The following is a 22,084-nucleotide window of genomic DNA, read 5'->3' on the forward strand; positions in this document are numbered from 1 at the left end:
AAGTTTTCTGAAGCCCCAAGGATTTTCGTGGAACTGAGGACCATCCATACATCTCTACTATTTTATAAGTATCACCTGTCGTGAGTAAAACTTTATAACCACAGTGATTATTTTTCTATGAATATTTTTGTGTAGCAGTGAATGACGTTCCCGCGTAAAAAAGCGCGCCATGTTTGGTCCCCATTGATGCTAGTGTTCTGATTGGTCGCCTATGATTCCTGATTGGCTCTGGACAGACGCCATATTTATTATTTTGGTTGAGGTACCAAATATTTATTTCTTGCAAGTACAAACACACATTTTTTTTTCAGTGAGTACACAATTACACATTATATATATTTTTTTTTTGTCTGCTGATTGCTATTACATTGTTGTGTATGTTTTGATATTTTAGTGTACATTATATGCAGTGATTTCTTTATTTACGTGTGCATACATTTATTTTACATGATTTTCCTCAGACACGCAGTTTTCTTTTATTCAAATTTTAAGGGTAACTCCTATATTCATGATTTCTTTCAATGTGCACTTAATATAATTATATTACTTATCAACTTTTTATAATTATTTCATTGCATTGTTATTTACAATTATATTAACGTAATTAGTACAGCACTTAATTAATTTTATTGTGTAAATTATCATTATTATATCTTGATTATTCTGAAAAGTGTACTTAGTATCTTATCTTATTTTTTCCTGATACACTTATGTTCTTGTAAAGTACTCTTGTACTAATATTATTCAATTTCACAGAGTGAGCGCTTAGCAGACCTGTATGTTCTTGTTAACCTGTCTGTGACTCAAGTTTTACGTACGAGTACACACACAGCACACCTGTACGTGGCCAACACAATTTCTCTTTGGAGTGGTAACTATATATATAATAATTTTGTGTATGTTTTTATGCAGTGGTAAATCTTATCATAAACAAATTGTCACAGTGACTGACCCTGTTGCATTTACAACACCTACTACTACTACTACAACTTCTACTACTACAACTGCTACTAATAATTTCACTCCTGTGACTACATCTACTACAAATGTCACATTACATCTGTAGCATCTCCAGCTATTAAACTTCTACAACATGACTCTTCCATTCGGAAATTCAGTGGGGAAGATATTGACACATTCTCCTGCTCAATTTTTACAGTTGTGTGAAGTGTATCTCGTATATTATATCATGTTATATTATATTATGATATATTGCATTATATCATATTATATTCATATGTGCTGTCCCCAGATGACACATGGAGAGGGCTTAATGTAGTGTAGGTAATATTTTCTTTTTGACTGTAAATTTCTTGATTTATCAGAAGACATATTCATGATTCAGGCGTGGTCCTTAGGTTATATCGTGTGTTTAATGGGGGGTTCCATTTGCAGTCATATTTTTTTTACATCCCATTTTACTTTTTTATTGCTAAATTTACACTAACATTTTCGCATTCTTCCTACCTACATAATATTTTGTTTTGCTAGTGTCACTTATATTTATCATGCCTTCAATATTAATATTACATCCATTGCATTTTGTTTTAGCAGCACCTCTTCTGTTATACATTGTTATCTGCTCTATCCGAGTTGAATTAGCTACTCAACTCGTGGTATGTAGGTGATTTATGATATTTATAGTTGAGTGTTTGTTTGCTGTTTTTTTTTTTTTTTTTTTTTTACATTTTCATCATTTCATATATTTTCACTTATGCTCAATTATATTATATATATATATATATATATATATATATATACATGTATTATATGTAATAGACAATACTTATGACATATACACTTTTTTCAACATATGTAACACATTTTTAGACATATGTATGCAACATTGTTCCTTATGTTTCAGTGATTTCATTATACATAATCATGTAACATTTCTATGTCTTTATGCAAAATGTTATATATTATATTTACTAGTCATTACCATAAATGTGTACATTTTTTTATCAATAATGCATCTTACTTTTGAAATTGCATCAAATTAATATATTTAGCCATTTTATAATTACAGTATCATGTTATTGTTGTTTATTTGCAAACTAACTATATTTTCTTAAATTGTTTTCACACTTATGTGATGTTTATTTGGCTCTGCATTGTATGACATGTCTTATTACTATTATTGTTCTTTTTGAAGTGTTTATGTAGTGACTAGAGTGCTCGGTGAGAACACCTTCGTTAGCGTGGCCGAACAATATGATAGACACTACTTTGTTAATGCGGAGTAATGTAATGTTCAGTGTATGATGTACTGGGGCCGTGTGTTGTTCCGCCCCCTCGCGCCGCATTTCAGTCGTTCCCAACACAGCTTCGGGAAGAGGCTCACGTTCCGCCTGGCAATCCGCTTGCCTTCTTTGTTATCTTGTCCTGCACAGCCAGTCTACCTCTACAGTCTACAGTCACACTCCAGTTGTCTAGACTGTAATTCTACATCATCACGCTTGCTACAAGCTTCATCTAGCCGCTACCGACTACAAGTCTCGCTCTGGCCGCCGGCTACTTCTCAAACCTCCTCACGTCTACTTGCTACCAAGTCTCCAGTACTACTTGTATCTTACAAATAAACACAGGGAAAGGCTCCCAGTGTTTCTTCTTCAACCACACCAGAACAGTATTATTATTATTATTATTATTATTATTATTATTATTATTATTATTATTATTATTATTATTATTGTTATTATTATAATATAGAAGATGTGTTTCTTTATGTTCAAAGAAATCTCAGTACCTCAGGAAAATTACATTATCCATTACAATGAATTTTTGCCTTTTTTATTGTGATTGAATGTTAACACTGTCCTCAACATGTTTTCTTTTGTGTACGTACATGCAAACTTTTTTTTGTGCATTGCCTTGTGTGAGAGCGCCCTCCATCAGGCCGCTTGTCATCACAGCGACCAGCGGGCTGCGGCGCCTCTCCTTGCTGTGTTATCAGCAATATCACAGTGACGAAGACATCATTCAGGTTGATCCTTTTTGATACAGTATCATTGAAATTTGGGACTTAACTTTCTTGTCAAATCTTTAATGGTATTTTGTTATTCAAAGGCACCAGAGTGTAGAGTGAGTGACGGTGAGAAGTGTTGGGACTGGCAGGTCTGTTCCCACCACAAGTATGACCCCGCCCGTTCCTTTCGAACAGTAAAGGACACTGCCTCTATGTTCAACACTATGATTTCTATGTAGCGTTCCACAAATGAAAGAGAGTACCAGTAACTCATTCCAAATCACCCACTCCATCGCAAGGTATAAATTTGACAGTCGTATCTTGCAAAGACTGCAGAACAATATTGTACAAAGGTTCACGTACCACTAACACATATGTCAAGTAGATTACCATAATTATTTATTTTGGACTCACAAACCATAATAGCATAATGACTATTAACTAATGGTGAGAAAATTGTAATGTGGAGCGAAGTAGTTTTTTGGGTGTGAGGTATCTCAGAGATAATAAGGCAAAACAAATGTTCACCGAATGGCATTTAAGGAAAATGGTCGGATAAGAGTTTGTTTTGACAAAGCTAATTTATTATATAATGTGAGCACATTTGTTTGGACTTGTTGTTGAAGATAATATCTTATCAGTTCCGTCTGTGTTGAAGAATGTGCCAGATATTGCTGACTCAGATGATGGAGATGGACAATCAATGAAAGTATTCAATTTGTGTGACGCATTTCCTGGCCTTATAAGTGAGCACCGCTCACTTAGGAAAATGTGAAGTTTCTAAACCGTCCTCAGAAGTGAGCCAAGATCTTTTTTCCATCACAGTGCTAAGTGAATAAACACATTTGTACCTTAATCATTACGAAGAAAAAAAAAATCAGTCTACAGAAAAAAGTATGGTTGTTTTCTTTTTATTCCATATTCTATTAATAGTATCTCTTGTAGTAAATTGTACAAATGCTCCACGGTAGATTTTCTGTTGGATTTTGTGGTTTCCTTTCCTTCCTCTCTCCTCTCGTCTTCTTTCTCCTCAATCTCTCCCATCGCCTTTGCAGGTGACCATTGACCGCGGGGCCTGCCCCTTCTGGCCGCCATTCAAGATACGAGAAAGATAGCTTAGAGGCCATTAGTCCCCTGAATAGCACTCGATAAGATCTCGTTTCCAATACACGAGTAAGGGAGGGTTTGCCTTTATCCTCCTCGCTGCCTCTCTTGTCGTCTAGCCTTTTCAGAAACTCTTGACGCCCTGTAATTTCCGCATCTTTGTATGGCAAATTCTTTTTCAATCAAATTACTCATTGATTCTGGCACTTCAGCCCGTCCTGCGGCAGCCATCAGCTGGGCGAGGGGCGGCGGAACTGGCTGGGGAGCAGTGGCGTCCTTCAAGCTAAGATCATTAAGTGACGGACAGACGCGTGATTTTAACGAGGCAGGAAGCACCGCCTCAGACCTTGGACTATGAGGCGGTGAGGCGGGAGTTACAAGGAAGTGGAGGAAGTTTTATAAGCATGCAGTTTGGAAGTAAATCGGTGAGAGTTAACAGGAAGGAGGAAAAAATGAAGTGGTATTTATGGCCTGCATGGAAAAGTGTCCCCGGAGGCACCAATAAACGACGACCATCCACCCTCACACCGCCACCGTCCAGGCCTCGTAATAAAAAAGTAGACCTGAGCCCACAAACGCACACGAGGATTTATCACATAACAGTTAACAGCGTCATCCTTAAGACCAATATTATTGTTCAGCCAGAGGTGGGACCGACACAAAAGAACATGAACAAAGAACAAAACAACTGCTGGCATGTTTGACCTTTACTGAACGCAAGCTACACTAATTAATCTCAAGTAAAAAAGAAATATAACACCGTACAGATCTAAAGTAAACATAGTAGTAATAATAAAGATAATGGTAATAATAATAAGAGATAATAGAGACGAATAACTGCTAAGAGAGAACAAACAACAACATTTATCCTTTAGTGTATGTGTGATAAGCTATACTGTCTAACCTAATAAAAGATGCCCGCCATTAGATGAAGCAAGGCAGGGAGGGAGGGAGGGGAAGGTGTGGTGGGGTGAATGAAGGTGAAGGCAGTAGCAGCAGGTAGGTGAGTTACCTGCTTGTTGACTTGATCGCGTTGTGACCTTCATTCGCCCTGTTGTCTTGGTAATGTTGCTTTTGTATCTCAGTAATAGACTCAGGCTCCCATCACGACGCTCCTTCCCGCTCCTGCTTACCCTTCCTTCTCTCTCCCCTTCCTCTCCTCCCCTCTCTCCCTCCCTCCCTCCCTTCTACAACTGGCAGCACGTGAGCTAAAAAGGGGCGAAGTTAATTACACTTTTGCTTCAATTTAATCAGATTTTCTCCGCTGGTTTTCTCTCTCTCTCTCTCTCTCTCTCTCTCTCTCTCTCTCTCTCTCTCTCTCTCTCTCTCTCTCTCTCTCTCTCTCTCTCTCTCTCTCTCTCTCTCTCTCTCTCTCTCTCTCTCTCTCTCTCTCTCTTTCATCACTATTTGTTTACACTTGCCTCGAATCGATTACTATGGTAACAAAAATTCGCTCGATACATTCTGCCATCACTGATCGCATTTTTCACGTGTCACTCGGCCACCCTTATAGAAAGAATAATATAGGTCTCCGTTAACTCCTTATTACTTTCTTATACGAGGAAAAATAATGCATTCAGTTTTATTTTTCTGTTCTTTTACTGGTTTATGTTAATTCTTTTTTTTTCTAGAATTTTGTGTTTTCTTTATCATTAGTCATCACGCCTTCATTACTCAGTGACGTCGTATCTCTCTCTCTCTCTCTCTCTCTCTCTCTCTCTCTCTCTCTCTCTCTCTCTCTCTCTCTCTCTCTCTCTCTACCCACATTTTTTCCTCCTTTTCCCACAGCAATTTTTTTTTCCCTCTCACAACACCTATTCTTTCCTTCCTTTACTTTTCTCCATTCTGGGCTGCTTTTCTCTCCCTCTCATTTTCCCTCTCACTCCCAGGAGTCTCTCACTTCCCATTCTCTCTTTCTCTCTCCTGTCATCTCATCCTCCTTCAGTTTTCCGTTTTTCCCTTCCATCTTTTTTCTACCTCGATTCTCTCTCTCTCTCTCTCTCTCTCTCTCTCTCTCTCTCTCTCTCTCTCTCTCTCTCTCTCTCTCTCTCTCTCTCTCTCTCTCTCTCTCATCCAGAATCTCATACACTCTTCTAAAATCAGGTCTCGTTCATTTTCTCTCACTCCCTCACTCCCCACCCCCAGATCTTCCCACACTCACTCCCATCCCCCGGCACTCACTCCCTCTCTTCCCTCACTCCTTCACTCCCTCACTTCGTTCTTCGCCCTCAACAAGTTTTCCCAATATTTCCCGCCTCGCCTCCCACCGCCTTCATTACTGCCTCCACCACTTGCTCTGCTTCAGTAACAACACCTTAATAGCTCCTGCAGCCTCGTCTCCTTCCCCTCTCTTATTTTTTCGTCTTTTTCCTGTCTTTTATTTAGTAATTTCCCAGTTTTTGCAGTTTCTTGTCCGTGTGAAAGAAAGGAGGATAAGGAAGAGAAGGAGGAGAAGGAGGAGGAAGGGTAGATAATGCTTGCTTTATTTTTTACTTCATGTTCAAAGTTTAATTTAGTGTCTCATCCAAGCTTCGAAAGGTTTTTAGGGAGCTGCTGAGTTACTACGTGTTATGTTTTGGGAATATTTCAGGTTTTAATTTGTGTATTTTATCGTCCACGTTTTTCCGGGTATTTTTACGCCCTCCCTTAACTTTCTTTTTTTTTTTTTCGCCAATGATTTACTTGTCGATAAAATAACAAGTGCCTGTCACTTTCCTTTTCCTTCTTTTTTAGTTGAGTGTTGACTTTTTGTTCTCTCTTTCTATTCTTCTCTATAAACCATACATTTTTCAAGCTTGTGTTTGTAATTTCGTCGCCGAAGATTTAGTATTCATTAAAATACCAACTGCTTGTCAAGGTTTTCTCAGGTTGATTGTTAGGAGACGTTTATGTCTATATTTCTTTCTTCATAAACTGTACATCATAAAAATCATGAGTTGAAAAAACAAAGCTTCATCAAGGAGGAAAAGGATGTTGCATTTACTTACAAGTCATAATGATAGAGCAAGTTCATAATTGTACACATTCGTTTTATTACTCAGCATGTTATTATGATTTATATCTTTCTTTTTTATACTATTACTTTGGGGGGTATAATACTCTGACAATTAGAGTTTATGTGCAGATAAAAACGTAAAAGGCTTCATCTTATGTCGTTCTGTTGTGTACCTTGTTGCTGTAGGTCTTATTGAAGGCCAGTAAGAACAGTATTGAAGTCTTTTCAAATTCAAAATATACAATTTATAATCATACTCGGTGCTCCTGTAATTCAGACTTTGATAGCGTCCATCATTGCTTTCCTCTCGTCGCGGCAGGAAAAAGATGTAGCGTGTTCGCCCATGGGACTGAAGTGCAACTCGAGGCTCAGTCAATGTTTGTTCGTGCATTTCTTGAAACTCACTAGGGAAACCTCTGGAAAACTTGCAGTGATGAATTTATAGACACACCTTCGTTATAATTCTTGGCCATTAAGAGGTGAGGAAGTTTACATTCTACCGTGAACACTGGACAACTGAAGCCATTCCCGATGCATACCACGTGACGGTGAACTAGAAGGAACGCGAGAAATAAACATCCTTTCATGAAATAATACTCGTGAACAAACATTAATATTCAAGTGAGCTCTCTCTCTCTCTCTCTCTCTCTCTCTCTCTCTCTCTCTCTCTCTCTCTCTCTCTCTCTCTCTCTCTCTCTCTCTCTTTTACACACAAAGAACGAGTCATTGGGGATCCAGGTTCGCCCGGCACTATTTTGCAATTCGTATCAGCAGCACCGAGCTCCCCGAGGCGGTCACTGGCGGCTGGCATTAGTCCTGGCTCACGGTGGTGGCAGTTTTCTGTGTTGCAACGGCGGTGGTGAGAGAGAGAGAGAGAGAGAGAGAGAGAGAGAGAGTGAGTGAGTGAGACTCAAAAAGGAAAGAAATATTACCAGAAAATAAGGTCTCAATACGATGTCTGCTCGTGAAGGATCTCTCTCTCTCTCTCTCTCTCTCTCTCTCTCTCTCTCTCTCTCTCTCTCTCTCTCTCTCTCTCTCTCTCTCTCTCTCTCTCTCTCTCTCTCTCTCTCTCTCTCTCTCTCTCTCTCCATACACACACACACCACAACCACCACCACCGCCACCGCCACCGCCACCACCACCACCACGTTTCAGCCGTGATATCCCTTCCTTTTCTCTCAACGTATCAACTTGTACCCGGAGATAGATGAATAAATAAACGCGCAACAAAGTTATTTCCATCGTTGCTGGCCAGCGTCGATATGTATCCGAATTTATTTTTATCCCCTGGTAAATGGGAGCGATCGTGTTAGAAATATTCCATTTTGATTTCCACATGTGTATGAAACCTTTATGGATAATTTGCCGTGTGATAGTTTTGCAGTAGGCGTTCGTTGCCTCCCATCCCCACTTCCGCTGCTGCATCCCCAGCACCCCTGCCGTTAGCATTGCCGCCACCGCTCTCATGGCAGGTGGTGGCGCGGCGCTATCATATACTAAGGTCACTCTTCGGCGTCTCCACCCATTACCTCCCCGAAGATGCAGCTGCCTTCAGGGAGGAAAGGAAAGACGATGGGCGGGGCACTGATATAGCTTGGTGCAGGAAGAGGACGATGGTGAGAATGAAGAAGGAAGTGTGCGAGGAAGAGAAGGAAGAGGAAGAACAAGAAGAAGAACGGGAGAGGAAACGTGAATGAAGAAAGATATTAAAGTAAAAGGAGAAAGGAGATAGAGAAGGATGAGAATGGGAAAAGACTTGTAGTAAGAGAAAGAGGAGGAAGAGCACAGATAATCTCTTACCAAGATATAGTACGAGACACAAGAAAGTCGCTCACAAACACACACACACACACACACACACACACACACACACACACACACACACACACGAAGAGCAAACGAACAATGCCAAGGAACTGAGCGTTACCGTCGTGTGTGCGTGGGTTCGCAATGAGAGGCGGCGGGAGGTTCAAGAAGCGAGACGGATCTGCTGTATGCCACGCCTCGTCCCTCCGTGTTTCCTCCCTTGTCCCCGGACGCCCACCTCCCCATCCTCCACCTGAGTAGCGTAGCAGCTGGAGGAGGAAGAGGAGAAAGAGGAGAGGAGGAAAGGAAAGGCGAGGCAGGTGCTGAAACTTGCAAGACCTTTGTTTGCCCGCCCAGTGTGGAGTGTGGAAGAGCGGAGCCGTGTGTGACAACGTTTGCTTATTTGTCCGTAAGAGGCGAATGTGTTGTCTTCCTGAACGTAATGGAGAATTTATTTAAGAAAAATATTTTCCTTTTTATCTTTCCTCTTTAATTTTAGGAATGAACTTTGTAATGGAGGATTTACGAGCACTTAATAGGTGAATCTCTTATATTGCCTTCTTTAATTTTATGTTGTATCTTTTGTGATGGAGAATTTGAGGCAAATCTTATAATTTTGATTGATTATTTTATAGGGAATGTTTTGTTTATAGGATGAGTGTCATTATTTATTCCTTTTTTTTATAAAAAAAACAAATTTTATTGTATTTCCTTTTAAAGAAATTTCACTGAAAAGGAATCCTTTATTCCTTCTCAGTTTATTTTCTGGCAAATACTATGCATGACCCTCCTATAATCAATCACACGTTACTTTGCTGTTCTTCGTAACTGGAATGCCTGAATTGAACATCATTTGATAACATTATCTTATCTTATAACTTACTCCTAGTGTTTCGAAACAGAAGTTCACGTAGATTATAGTGCACTGGAAGTACTGCCTGCATATCACTACTGTATTGAAGGGTCATTCCGAGTACTCAAGAAATAATCATGAAACTTGACATATTTTAAAGAAAAAAATTATACTAGTCATTCTCTTCTTTCGTGTGTCATTTAATTTCTACATTCCTTCATTCTTTTCCCCATCATGCCCTGACCCCAGCCTGACGACCACTGCCTCCCTCGCTTCTTCACGCACGGTCGGCTACGTCTCACGCCCCTCTCTCTCTCTCTCTCTCTCTCTCTCTCTCTCTCTCTCTCTCTCTCTCTCTCTCTCTCTCTCTCTCTCTCTCTCTCTCTCTCTCTCTCTCTCTCTCTCTCTCTCTCTCTCTCTCCTTTCCTTTCTCCTCTCATTCTCTCGCTCCCCTTCTCCCTTCTCTCTCTCTCTCGCGCATTACCTGCTAGTATATGACCGTGTTTAGTGCTTATTAGAGTTTGATGGTGTGTGTGTGTGTGTGTGTGTGTGTGTGTGTGTGTGTGTGTGTGTGTGTGTGTGTGTGTGTGTGTGCTTGTCTTTGTCGTCTCTCTCTCTCTCTCTCTCTCTCTCTCTCTCTCTCTCTCTCTCTCTCTCTCTCTCTCTCTCTCTCTCTCTCTCTCTCTCTCTCTCTCTCTCTCTCTCTCTCTCTCTCTTATACAGCCTTGCACACACACACACACACACACACACACACACACACACACACACACACACACACAGCACGGCGTCGACAGTCACCTCTCAACACAAAGTGGCACCTTGACGGACGTTTCGCCGCAGCTGAGACTTGGACCAGCAAACACGAGAGGATCTGGCAAGTCTGCGATAATTGGCAGATGGGCCGCGGGCGTGTCGGGGTGATACTTGGCCGCCTCCCTTCCTCTTCCCCCAGCCAGCCAGCCAGCCAGCCAAACAGTCAACCAACCACTTTACCTTTCCTTATAGTCCATCTACAATACTACTTCCTCTTATTTTGGGTGTTCTTTGTGTTCATCTTGTTCTTGTTTTAATTTTTTTTGTTATTGTTATTCTTGTTAATAATGTTCACGTTCTTATTTTCCTATCGTTTTTTGCTTCTGCTCCTCCTCTTCCTCCTCCTCCTCCTCCTCCTCCTCCTCCTCCTCCTCCTCCTCCTCCTCCTCCTCCTCCTCCTTCTCCTCCTCTTCAGTCTTTCACATCCTCTTTATACTACCGAGCCACTTCTATTCCTCTTCTACATGTCAGACACTCGACTTCCCTCGTGAACCATCCCTCCCCATCTCTCCATCTCCCTCTCTTGTCCTCCTACTCGAACTCATACGTCCTCCCGTTTCACTTTCCTCTTCCTCCTTCCCTGCATCCTTATCCCCGAGCAGCGACCACTACCCTCTTATCGTATCCTCTTTTTTTACTCTTTCCTCTTCCTGTTTTCCAGATTTTCGTTTCCTTTTCCAATCTTACTCGTACCTGGCGTGTCGTTCGCTCTCTCTCGCCCTCTCGCCGCGCCTAATGCTCGTCGATCGCTTGACTCGCTTTTCACTCTTGCTGCTCCTCGACGATGTAGTGAGTGACGGAGGCCAGTGACACGGTGCTGGGTAATTGATTCTTGGTGTTGCGCGGCGAGGGAGAAGCGAGACATGCAAGGGGGAGGAGGGAAAAGCGGTAGTCGTCAGTTCGTTGCTCTGTGAAGGAAGCAAATCGAGTCGTCTCCGTGTAAATTTGAAAGTCGTGTAAAGTGACGCACGCTGAAGGTCGTCGTCTGTTATTTATAAAGCTCCTGAGCATGAAGGTTGCACTTTGTGATGGAGGTAATACGATATACTTTGTTATTTTCTAAGCGTCCTACACAGTGAAATCCCATAATGCTGAATAGCGCCCTCCCTGAAGACTTTTGTGGAGTTGATAAATGTCAGCGCTACTCGGAAATTCTTAACTACTGGAAGTCAGAGAGAAAAGTTTACTTGATATAGTATCATTCTAAATATCGGACATGTTAGTTCGAGATATTATGACTTCACATGAATTAAATAAATACACTAAATAAATAGACAGCGCGTTAGAGAATACTGGAATGCGACACAAATATCATACAATAAATTACTAGCGAAACCTCTTAAACGATGAAGAGATTAAGTGTGTGTTGGTAGAGGAAGACGAGTAAGGGAACAGAGAGGATGTGGCGTGGTAGTGCTGAGTGTGGGAGGATCAGAGCTAGGGGTGAGGGGAGGAGGCTGTGAGGGAGAGTGTGTATGTCCAGTGAGGGCTGAGAGGGAAGGAGGGAGGGAGGCTGCGGGACAGATCACACGGCTCATAACCTCGACAAATGATAGTGTGGGAGACTGGTCTGAGTGGCAGTCTTATCTCTCTCGCTGCAGGCTGTCCGGGGCGGCAGTTGGGCTAGAAGAGGTATAGGCAGGCAGGCGGATAGGCAGGCAGGCAGGCAGGCAGGCAGAGAGGGTCAGGCAGGTACCATTCCATATCCTACTCGGTACCTACAGACAATAGAAGGCGGCACCTCGACGCAACCAGTTCCTCAAGTACCAAAATAGCCACAGATACCTGGTCGTTTCGCCCTTACGGAACCGCCTTGTTATGAGCGGTCGGCTTGCTCAGTATTCACACTGGCTCGACCCTTACATTGTTGCCTTTAAATTCCTCATCGTTTATGGTCTTGGCGGAATTTAATGCTAATCACAAGGTCCACAGGATTTACCGGGTCGTGGAGGGCTGTGGGTTGGAGTCTCGCCACCGCTGACTTATTGCCTCGCATCCCCATACGAAAACGGGCGTCTCCGCGCTGGAGGCTATACATGTGCAAGGATCCGCATAGCTGTGCGTCGGGGCTCCAGGCGTGTGGGGCCTCGAGGAGTGGCTGTTGATGGAGGAGAGATTCTATCAGTTAAGTCTTGCTTCAAAGCTTAACGTAGATTATCGAAGGGGTAAGAAAATACATTAACCCCGCGGAGATTGCATAATTCCAAAACAGGCATGTGGTGAGGCGCGGTTCAAACTTGGGTGACACGTGTACATGGCTCCCGCTGTGCCCCGCCGTGCCCTGAGCCACCCCGCAGCGCTCCTTTACCGGCGATGGGAAAATGCCACATTAATTTGTCTTTCCATATTTCTTCCCCATCTGGGCAGCCAGTCGTCACCTTTCAAGTTCTTTATGACTTTCATTCCTATCCCTGGCAGCACCGAGAACTGAATGCACCTGAAGCTTTTCACCAGACTCAAAATTCATAAAATGATTGTCCGGTATGTTTATTGCCTTTCAATTTGACTGATGTATGCTAAATTAGATATTTTCTATATCTGGGATTTGTATAAACAAGAGTTGTGGAAATGAATACATACTGTGAAATTTGCGAATACATCAACGTGATAAAGACAATAATTACTTTTGTGCAAAGAATATTTCTTTCCGCTAGAACGTTGTTTGATGCAATAAGTATTGATCATTTTATTTGTTCATTTATTTCATACATTTATTTTTGCGGTTAGAAAACGTGGCTTGTTTTATCTGTTGTTTGTCTGTGTGATTGCAGGCTCTACAGTTCGTGAATTATATTCATTCGTGATGTATTTGAACTGTAGTTCTCTGGACTTGAAATGTGTTTGTTTTACATTTTTTTATTTTCCTTTTTTCGGCTGCTACTGTTGTACCGTGTGTGTGTGTGTGTGTGTGTGTGTGTGTGTGTGTGTGTGTGTGTGTGTGTGTGTGTGTGTGTGTGTGTGTGTGTGTGTGTGTGTGTGTCTGTTGTGTGGCGATCTGGCTAACGTTTGTCGCACTGTGTTTGTCTGTGTTGTGTACCGGTCTGTGCGTTGACTGTGTTTGTGTGTGGTCGGGTTGCGTGTTTGCCTGGATTGGGGGATGTTTGCCTGGCTGCTGGAGTGAAGGGGGAGGGGACGCGGGCGCCGGGATCCAATACTTTTTTTTTTCCTGCAGCACCGCACCGCCAAAAGGCAAGTGGCTATTTACTATCGGTTCTCTATTTTGCTCTGGCGGTGCTTCCTCTGCGTCTCCCCCCCAAACTTCCATTCCCTCTATAACCCTCCCTCCCCCTTCACCGCATGCCTCACGCTCCCCTTCCTCTCTCTCTCTCTCTCTCTCTCTCTCTCTCTCTCTCTCTCTCTCTCTCTCTCTCTCTCTTCCAAACTCCGCCCCTGAACATCCCCGCTGCCCCTCTGTCCCGCAAGAGCTCGTGTTATCTCCTTTTGCTCTTAAGCACACACACACACACACACACACACAGAGAGAGAGAGAGAGAGAGAGAGAGAGAGAGAGAGAGAGTTTTTAAATGAATATGCAAACACTATTATATTCAAATGACAAAAATAATGTAAGAATAGCAGAAGCATTTTACAAGGCAAAGTATATACATTTTCTTTTCCCCTCATGCAAGAGACAAATTGAATGCATAGATTTAGTGTATAAAAATCTGAAATCGCAACCACAATATTTATCCGTCAAGGGCAGACACTGTTATGCATCGAGAGGTATAGAGCTTCTCGGAAAATTCTACACCTGAGGCTTTTAGTGTGTGCGGCACATTACTGCGTCCTCCGAGGATTTCCCGGCAAAGTTCGTTCGTTTCGCTAGACATCATTTATAAGGTTTCGCCTCGTGACCTCCACACCGCCTAACTTACAGCCTCCCAGATCGCACCTTAGCCTCTCCGCAGCTGCCCTCACCGACGCTCGCTGCTTGGGGTAAAATGCTCACCTTGGGAGGAATCATTATTATGGTAATGGACACTTTCTCGTTACCTGGTGCGGCTCAGGTGGCGCGAGAGGAGTGTAGTGAGTGTGGAAGGAGACTCGGCCCTGGAATGCTTTAGGTTTTAACATAATCCTTTTTATTCCTCTGTCTGACGGGCTTTTTGATAAGAATTATGCCGACCCTCAACTGGTTTCTTTTGCCCCTCCGCTTGAGCAGGTTAGCAGGAATGTAGTAATTATATACCCCGGGCTGCACCGTGCCGCCAGGAGGGGCCTGCGGCGACGGCGACAGCGACAAGGGAAGGAGAGAAAGAGAGAGACACAAACAGACAGACAGAGACTACACTTGCACAGATGGATAGACTGACAGAGATAGAGATAAAAATGATGCACTCGCGTGTTAAGTGACACTATGAATTATTTTCTTTCTTGAAAACATTTCTTCTTTTCACTTTTTATATACTTAGACTCAACACTCATTACCGAAACGAAATCACCCCTCCGTCTCTCTCTCTCTCTCTCTCTCTCTCTCTCTCTCTCTCTCTCTCTCTCTCTCTCTCTCTCTCTCTCTCTCTCTCTCTCTCTCTCTCTCTCTCTCTCTCTCTCTCTCTCTCTCTCTCTCTCTCTCTCTCTCTCTCTCTCTCTCTCGTCGTACATGAGGAAAATTCAGGTTCTTCGTCACAGAGCTGAAGGGTGATGAGTGAAAAAAATAAGGGAAATAAAATGCAAACCTCCAGTAATAGTAAATTTTCTCCGCACCGTCTGACACTCGGAGAAATAATATTCCTTGATTTTTTTCTCCCACTTTTCCTGAAGCAGACGTCAGGAGGCGAGTAAGTTCGTAGTGTAAGATATTTTCCTCGGCATGGCTGGCGGACAGGAGAGGGAGAGGGAGGGGGAGAGGGAGGGAAGGGAGGAAGGAAAGGGAGCGCAGGTCTTGATATTGGTGATGAGGCGTGGTGACGGCAGGAGGCGGGTGCAATAACATCTTTTTTTACAGGTTGTTGATAGTATTGAGTGTGTGTGTGTGTGTGTGTGTGTGTGTGTGTGTGTGTGTGTGTGTGTGTGTGTGTGTGTGTGTGTGTGTGTGTGTGTGTGTGTGTGTGGTGTGTGTGGTTGTTTGTTTAAAGAGAGAGAGAGAGAGAGAGAGAACAGCGGCATTCAGTTTGGTGTTATTGCAAACAGCTCGTGTGTGTGACGTGTCGTGTGGCGTGATGAGTGTGGCAACGCTTGTTTGTGGCGACGCTGATGTGTTTGGTCACGTGGGCGGCGCAGTGTGGCCTGGCCGTGTGCAAATCAGTAAATTATACACTCTTGCTCAACGCAGTCAATTGGAGCATCAGTCAGCCGGCAGTGCGCGAGTGTGTCAGCCTTTCAGCACGTTCCGTTTGGTAATCGCATGAGTAGTGGACGTAAAGCATTGTGTGCGTCAGACTCGTAACTCGAAATGTAATACAGGATATGCAGTGATGGCGAGGCAATAGCGCGGTGACTTAACCCCTTCAATTCTGACGGGAACATATTTTTACCTTGAGATGTGTGTACGATTGGATAATTTCATTGACATTAAGAAGGGTCTATAGAAGTCAGAAGATTAATAGCCACAGTCCTCACTATTTTAATCCTCCATATAAGTATCTGGAGCTGTATAAAATCACCATATAGTAACTAGAGTGGATATGGAAACGCGTCATAATACTTAAGGGGTTAATATTGAAATGAACAAGCCCTATTCGAAACTTTATTGTAAGCTTTTCTCTTTAATAACAAGTTTCCGGAAGACTTTGTTGTGAATTAATTGTAACGTTGCATTATCATTCCTAAGCACAATATTCGGTGGCAGTGGAGGAAGCTTGCAAGATTAGCACGTAAGCCAAGGAGTGACAGTAGCTCTCCTCAACACTAATGGATACATGATTTAAATGAGTTTGCCGTCCTCTTCTCCGAGAAGATATTTACTGAACCAACACGTAAACACTTTTCTTCTTCTCTCTTTACTTTATATCTTCCCTGCTTAAATTGTTCCTTCACTACATATGCTAATGAATAAAAAGTTTCTTGCACTCCTTATATTAATGGCTAAAACTTTTCTTCACTACTTATATGGTAGACTAAAACTTGGCCACTTATGAGTGTATTAATTACTGAAACTCCCCTTCACTACTTGTATATTGAACGACTAAAACCTCCCTCTATTATTTATGGATGTATTAACCACTAGAACTTCCCTCCTCGAGCCAAGTTATTGTAATAATTAAAGCTTCTCTTCACCCTTTGTGTCACCTTTCATAATGCATACCATGAACTTACATTAACCACCAAACACTTATTCACTACATACATGATCCACGAAAACATCCCTTCACTGTGTTCGTCATCCAGGAATATCTCTTCACTATGCACATCATCAGCTTGGGCGTCCCTTCGCTACTTAAACTAAACACGAAAAACATCCCTGCCCTGCACGTACTCTCTCCTTATCCGGGGACGAACAGGCGGGGACTCAGCAGCACTCAAAGCCTCCTCTGTACTCCGTTGAGAGGCGTCGCCCGGAGAGGTGGCGGCGCTGCGGCTCATGAATATTTAGGAGACAGTAATTCATGGAAGCCGCGGGTCCTGTTTAACTCACAAGGAACTCGACTCGCCTCTCATTAACTCGTGTTCTCCAGATGTATTTATCTCCCGAGCAGATTTCATACCCGGGAGTATAAATTAATTACAGACACTGATCTGGAGGGAGGTGCGGTCGCTCTCTGCCTCTTTACGTGGAGAGAGAGAGAGAGAGAGAGAGAGAGAGAGAGAGAGAGAGAGAGAGAGAGAGAGAGAGAAATTCTTTACGTACAACATCTTGAAACGTAAATATCATATCCATATAAAGAGCTGCTCGTTTGCAAGAAATATAAACGAGTGTACTTTTATTAAGTGTGCAAATATATACATCATTAGTAGTAATCAAATGCAGGAGGAGGAATATAATCGCAGGCAAGTGATATAAAGATGTGCCTGGCTGCTGTTCTCCCGTCACACCTTGCCTTTACATCAGCCGCGCCAGTTATATAAAAAAGAAATAGAATTATGGCAAGCTGTTGTTCGACCACAATAGAGAAAAGAATAAATACAAGACCGCTCGCTATTAAGTGGAAATATATCACAGGGCGGAGCATGTGTGTTCAGAAAAAAGTAGAGCAGCATCGATATCCGCCACTCGACAGGTAATAACAACAGGTAAGCCTCCCGTCTAGAGCTTGTTTGTGCTGGGAGGTGATGTTGTGCTCACCGGCAACCATGTTCCGAGGCCCATTATTAGCGTCATGTGGCCCGCATATCAGCTGGGTCGTGGTGGGGCAGGGCGTGAGGTGACTGGGTAATGTCCACAATTCCGGGTTTGTTCCTTAGGTTCATTGATGCTCAAATTGCTTCTTCAGTACATATATGGTAGTTTTCGTCCCCTATGCAGCTTCTGGTGGCTTTCCTATAAACTTCAAAGCCAATAACTTCCACCACAGCCTTCGCGCAGTCAGAGGAACACAAACACGTGGCCACATAGGGATGATTCATTGTGGAACATAACACATTGACCTGTATGTTACAACTCCCGCCTACTACTGTACGTGCACACCGACACTTCCCCGCCATTTATCTTACTTGTGTTTGTAGGCTTTCCAAAGTTATTGCTCTATTAATACGTCTAGACTCACTATTTGTTCGTTCCATTCACCATCTCTCTCTCTCTCTCTCTCTCTCTCTCTCTCTCTCTCTCTCTCTCTCTCTCTCTCTCTCTCTCTCTCTCTCTCTGATAACAGCTGTGAATATAGATTTCTCATTTGTGATGTGATAATGACGATGATGGTAATGATGATAATGATGGGGGTGATAATGGTCTCTCTTTTTGTACAGTTAGTGAGGGAAGGTGACATTGACTTTTTACCACCATTTATGTAAGTGTTCATAATGTGTGTGTGTGTGTGTGTGTGTGTGTGTGTGTGTGTGTGTGTGTGTGTGTGTGTGTGTGTGTGTGTGTGTGTGTGTCCTTTACCCTCCGTTATACCTCTATCACTTCACATCACGCGTCAAGCCTTCCATTGTAATTCTTTCTTCAAATTTTCAGGTCATAAATGTTTGTCGTGCTAGGGATTCCACTTTCCTGTGTGCCCATTCAGACGCCTGTAAATAAGTTAGGAGTGCAATAACCCTAAGATGGATCACGGACCTGGCAACACTATCACGGTAAACTTTAACGCAAAAAATAGAAACAGGGACAGAACGTTAAAACCAATAGATATTTCAAAACGACACAGATATACTACATTTTTTCACTATTTTTTTCCTTATTGGTCTAGCATGTATCTTTTATTATTTTTTCCGTCTCGTCATCTCCCTTTCGACTTTCCTCTCCCTCTCTCTTTCCCTCTCCGCGGTGACCCCGACCACTCGACTACATTTCGCCCTCGAGCAAGAAAATTGTGCCCATTCTGCCTTTACAGAGTGCAAGGGATGGCAATCAGCTGAGCAAATACACAGTAATTGGTGCTGGGGTAGAGTCCATTGTGAGGGTCGCTTCCTCCCGTGCCCCTCTGACTCAGCTGCGACGAGACTGGCTTGATGTGACGCCACAAGAAAGATTCTGCTTGTTAGGCTCCAGTTCAGATAGAAAGGAGATCAACGCATCTTTCACTGAATGGCCGGATTTTTTATATACTTTTTTTTCTCAGTATTCTCTTCCCATCCTGTCCATTCTTTGTCCTTTCTATCTCTTCCTTGTCTTGTTCCTCTTAGTCCTAGTCCTCCTCCTTCTCTTGCTCCTACTTTTCCTCCTCCTCCTCCTCCTCCTCCTCCTTTCTCCTATACAATAGGTCGTGGACGTAAGGAGGTTAAAATGAGTTGACTACGTAACACAGCCATGGTTGGTTTGAAAGAGAGGAAAACAATATACCAACAGTGATGTTTTGATGAAACGGTTTGCCAAGTGAAATAGAAAAAAAAAAAAAAGTGAAAATGAAACATGTTCACATCTGCACCGTTTATAGAATGTTGCTATTCACGGGTCATTAACCTTATGCATGTGCGCGCGCGCGCACACACACACACACACACACACACACACACACACACACACACACACACACCACTTGCAGTGACACAGCTGTATGATTGTGTGTGTGTGTGTGTGTGTGTGTGTGTGTGAGTGTGAAGTAACATCCGCAATTAACATCTTCATCACAATCATAAAAGAGGTATAAACAAGAGAGAGAGAGAGAGAGAGAGAGAGAGAGAGAGAGAGATGGAGATGGGCGGAAAAATATTCGGTGGGTGTGAGGTGTGTTGTGATGACAGTCGATGGAGGGAGAGAAAAATAAAAACGAAAATAAACAGGGCGTGGTGTTGGGGTCAGTGGAGGTTGCTCAGTCCTCGGCTAGTTACTGCCCGCCGTCTGCTGGCTGAGTGGTGTGAGAGAGGAGAGGAGCTCATGTCATATCCAGGAAGATTACTGAGAGCAAGGGGAAGGGCGTCGCTTGACAGAGAGAGAGAGAGAGAGAGAGAGAGAGAGAGAGAGAGAGAGAGAGAGAGAGAGAGAGTGTGTTAAGATACACTCACTTAGAACGAGGGAAAGGACGAGGAGGACTACAAAGATATGAGGGAAGGAGAATCGGAGGAGAAGGAGCAGCAGGAGGAAGTGGAGTAGGATGCCACGCTGCCAAACCGGGAGTGTAGGTATAGTGGAGGTCACAAAGGGCTTCTCCACTTAGCTAAGAGGACGCGAGGCAAACAGAACTACCTGACTGTTGCCTCTTGCTATCTGGCCGCCACCTTGCAGCCGTAGCCGTGTGTTGCCAAACAAGCCATGGAGACAGACACTCGGGGGAAATTACCTCGAGATAGGAGCTGCCGCGCCTGAATTCACACTCCACACACAATAGAGGGAAAACCGCCTCGGGCCGGCGCCGGCTGCCAGACATATATGGTTGACATTCAATTGTGTGCAAAGCGTTCTTGTGCAATCTGTGTGTGACGCAGACTCGTGCAGCGCGATATTGGGATTTTGCGAGTTGTTTCGTTTATTTTCTTGTTTCACAGCACTGAGCGAGGAGAGACGCAGAGAGGTGCCCTTTCTGCCGGTGTTTTTCATGGGAGGAAACTTGTTATTATCGGTATTCATTTTCTTGGTTCGTTATTTTTGCAAGAGCGTGTATGCGGTGTCAGTAACGGACTAAAAGTATATAATTTTAACAAAGATTTTAGAATGTTCAGGCAGCGAGTGTATGTCGTGGTAATCTAAAAGTCGAATATTTTTGTTCCAAATTCTCCCTTTACGTCCTCTGATTACTTAACGGGACTATAAGTTTCAATATATATTTTTTTAGAAAGTATCTTCAGTGTCCTTTATAACGATCCGCGGCAGTGTGACGCTACGGAGGAAAAATTCCAGAAGTCATTAGTTTGGAACCGATTCTCATCCTGCCTTGTGAAAGGGCGCCGCATTTTTACTGACGTGCGTGGCTCATGTTTTGACGAACGGCGCGACTATGCCGTCTGACTGACTGCTGCTGAAATGCCTCCGGCCAGGGCTGCCGCTGTTTTTTGTTATTGTTGTTTTTGTTTTAGGTTGTTATTGTTGTTGTTGTTGTTTTGGGTTGATATTGTTGTTGTTGTTGTTGTTGTTGTTGTTTTGGGTTGTTATTGTTGTTGTTGTTGTTTTGGGTTGATATTGTTGTTGTTGTTGTTGTTGTTGTTGTTGTTGTTGTTGTTTTGGGTTGTTATTGTTGTTGTTGTTGTTTTGGGTTGTTATTGTTGTTGTTGCTGCTGCTGCTTTCCATTATCGTGATTGGGTTATTATAATACAGTAATTATAATTATTAAAGTATCAAGATTATTATTATCCACGAAAGCCTTGATGATTTGTGGTATATTATCCTTGTCTGCCATGCGGAAGAAACGGGTTCGATTTCTGACAAATGAACATTTAGTAAATTTATGAGGATTTTCTTCTTTTGTATTTGTAACTATTCTTGCAGATATTACTATTTTTCATAAGCATCGGTGGTTCAGTGGTAGAATTCTCGCCTGCCACGCGGGAGGCCCGGGTTCGATTCCCGGCCGATGCACGTTATTTTTAGTGAATGCATAGTGGTTTTCAATCTATCTCATGAATTGGTCCTTGCAGAAAAAGATCGTGTTGACAGCATCGGTGGTTCAGTGGTAGAATTCTCGCCTGCCACGCGGGAGGCCCGGGTTCGATTCCCGGCCGATGCATGTGTTTTATTATTATTTTTTGTTATTATAAATACACACACTTCTTCCATCGTGCGCCCACACCCATAGACTCACTTCACCGCCCACATCTTAGTCACTCTCAGGCTCTAACAATCTTTTGGCCGCCCAAGAAGGGGGCCACACGCTCCGCCTCCCCCAGCCCGCTGTTACTGCCGCCTGTACCGCCTAATTTATGTCGTGTCTGTGTGCCGGGAATAATACGAACATGTCAGGGGCAAGACAGACTCGAAACACGAACTGCTCCTTGATCGTCCTCCTCTTATTTGTATCCTGGATTCTCCGCCTTACGCTCATGAATCACACTGAGGGACGGGTGGGATGGAAC

At 43.0% G+C, this 22,084-nt stretch overlaps 2 non-coding genes across 2 annotated transcripts; both read left to right on the forward strand.

The window, feature by feature from the left end:
* Positions 1-21,519: 21,519 nt before the first annotated feature.
* Trnag-gcc lies at positions 21,520-21,590 on the forward strand. The gene has a single exon. It is a non-coding gene; the product is annotated as a tRNA-Gly (tRNA).
* Positions 21,591-21,667: 77 nt separating this feature from the next.
* Trnag-gcc lies at positions 21,668-21,738 on the forward strand. Its single transcript has one exon. It is a non-coding gene; the product is annotated as a tRNA-Gly (tRNA).
* Positions 21,739-22,084: the final 346 nt, after the last annotated feature.

The sequence above is a fragment of the Portunus trituberculatus genome, chromosome 44 (assembly GCF_017591435.1).
Source record: "Portunus trituberculatus isolate SZX2019 chromosome 44, ASM1759143v1, whole genome shotgun sequence".
Taxonomy (NCBI): Eukaryota; Metazoa; Arthropoda; class Malacostraca; order Decapoda; family Portunidae; genus Portunus; species Portunus trituberculatus.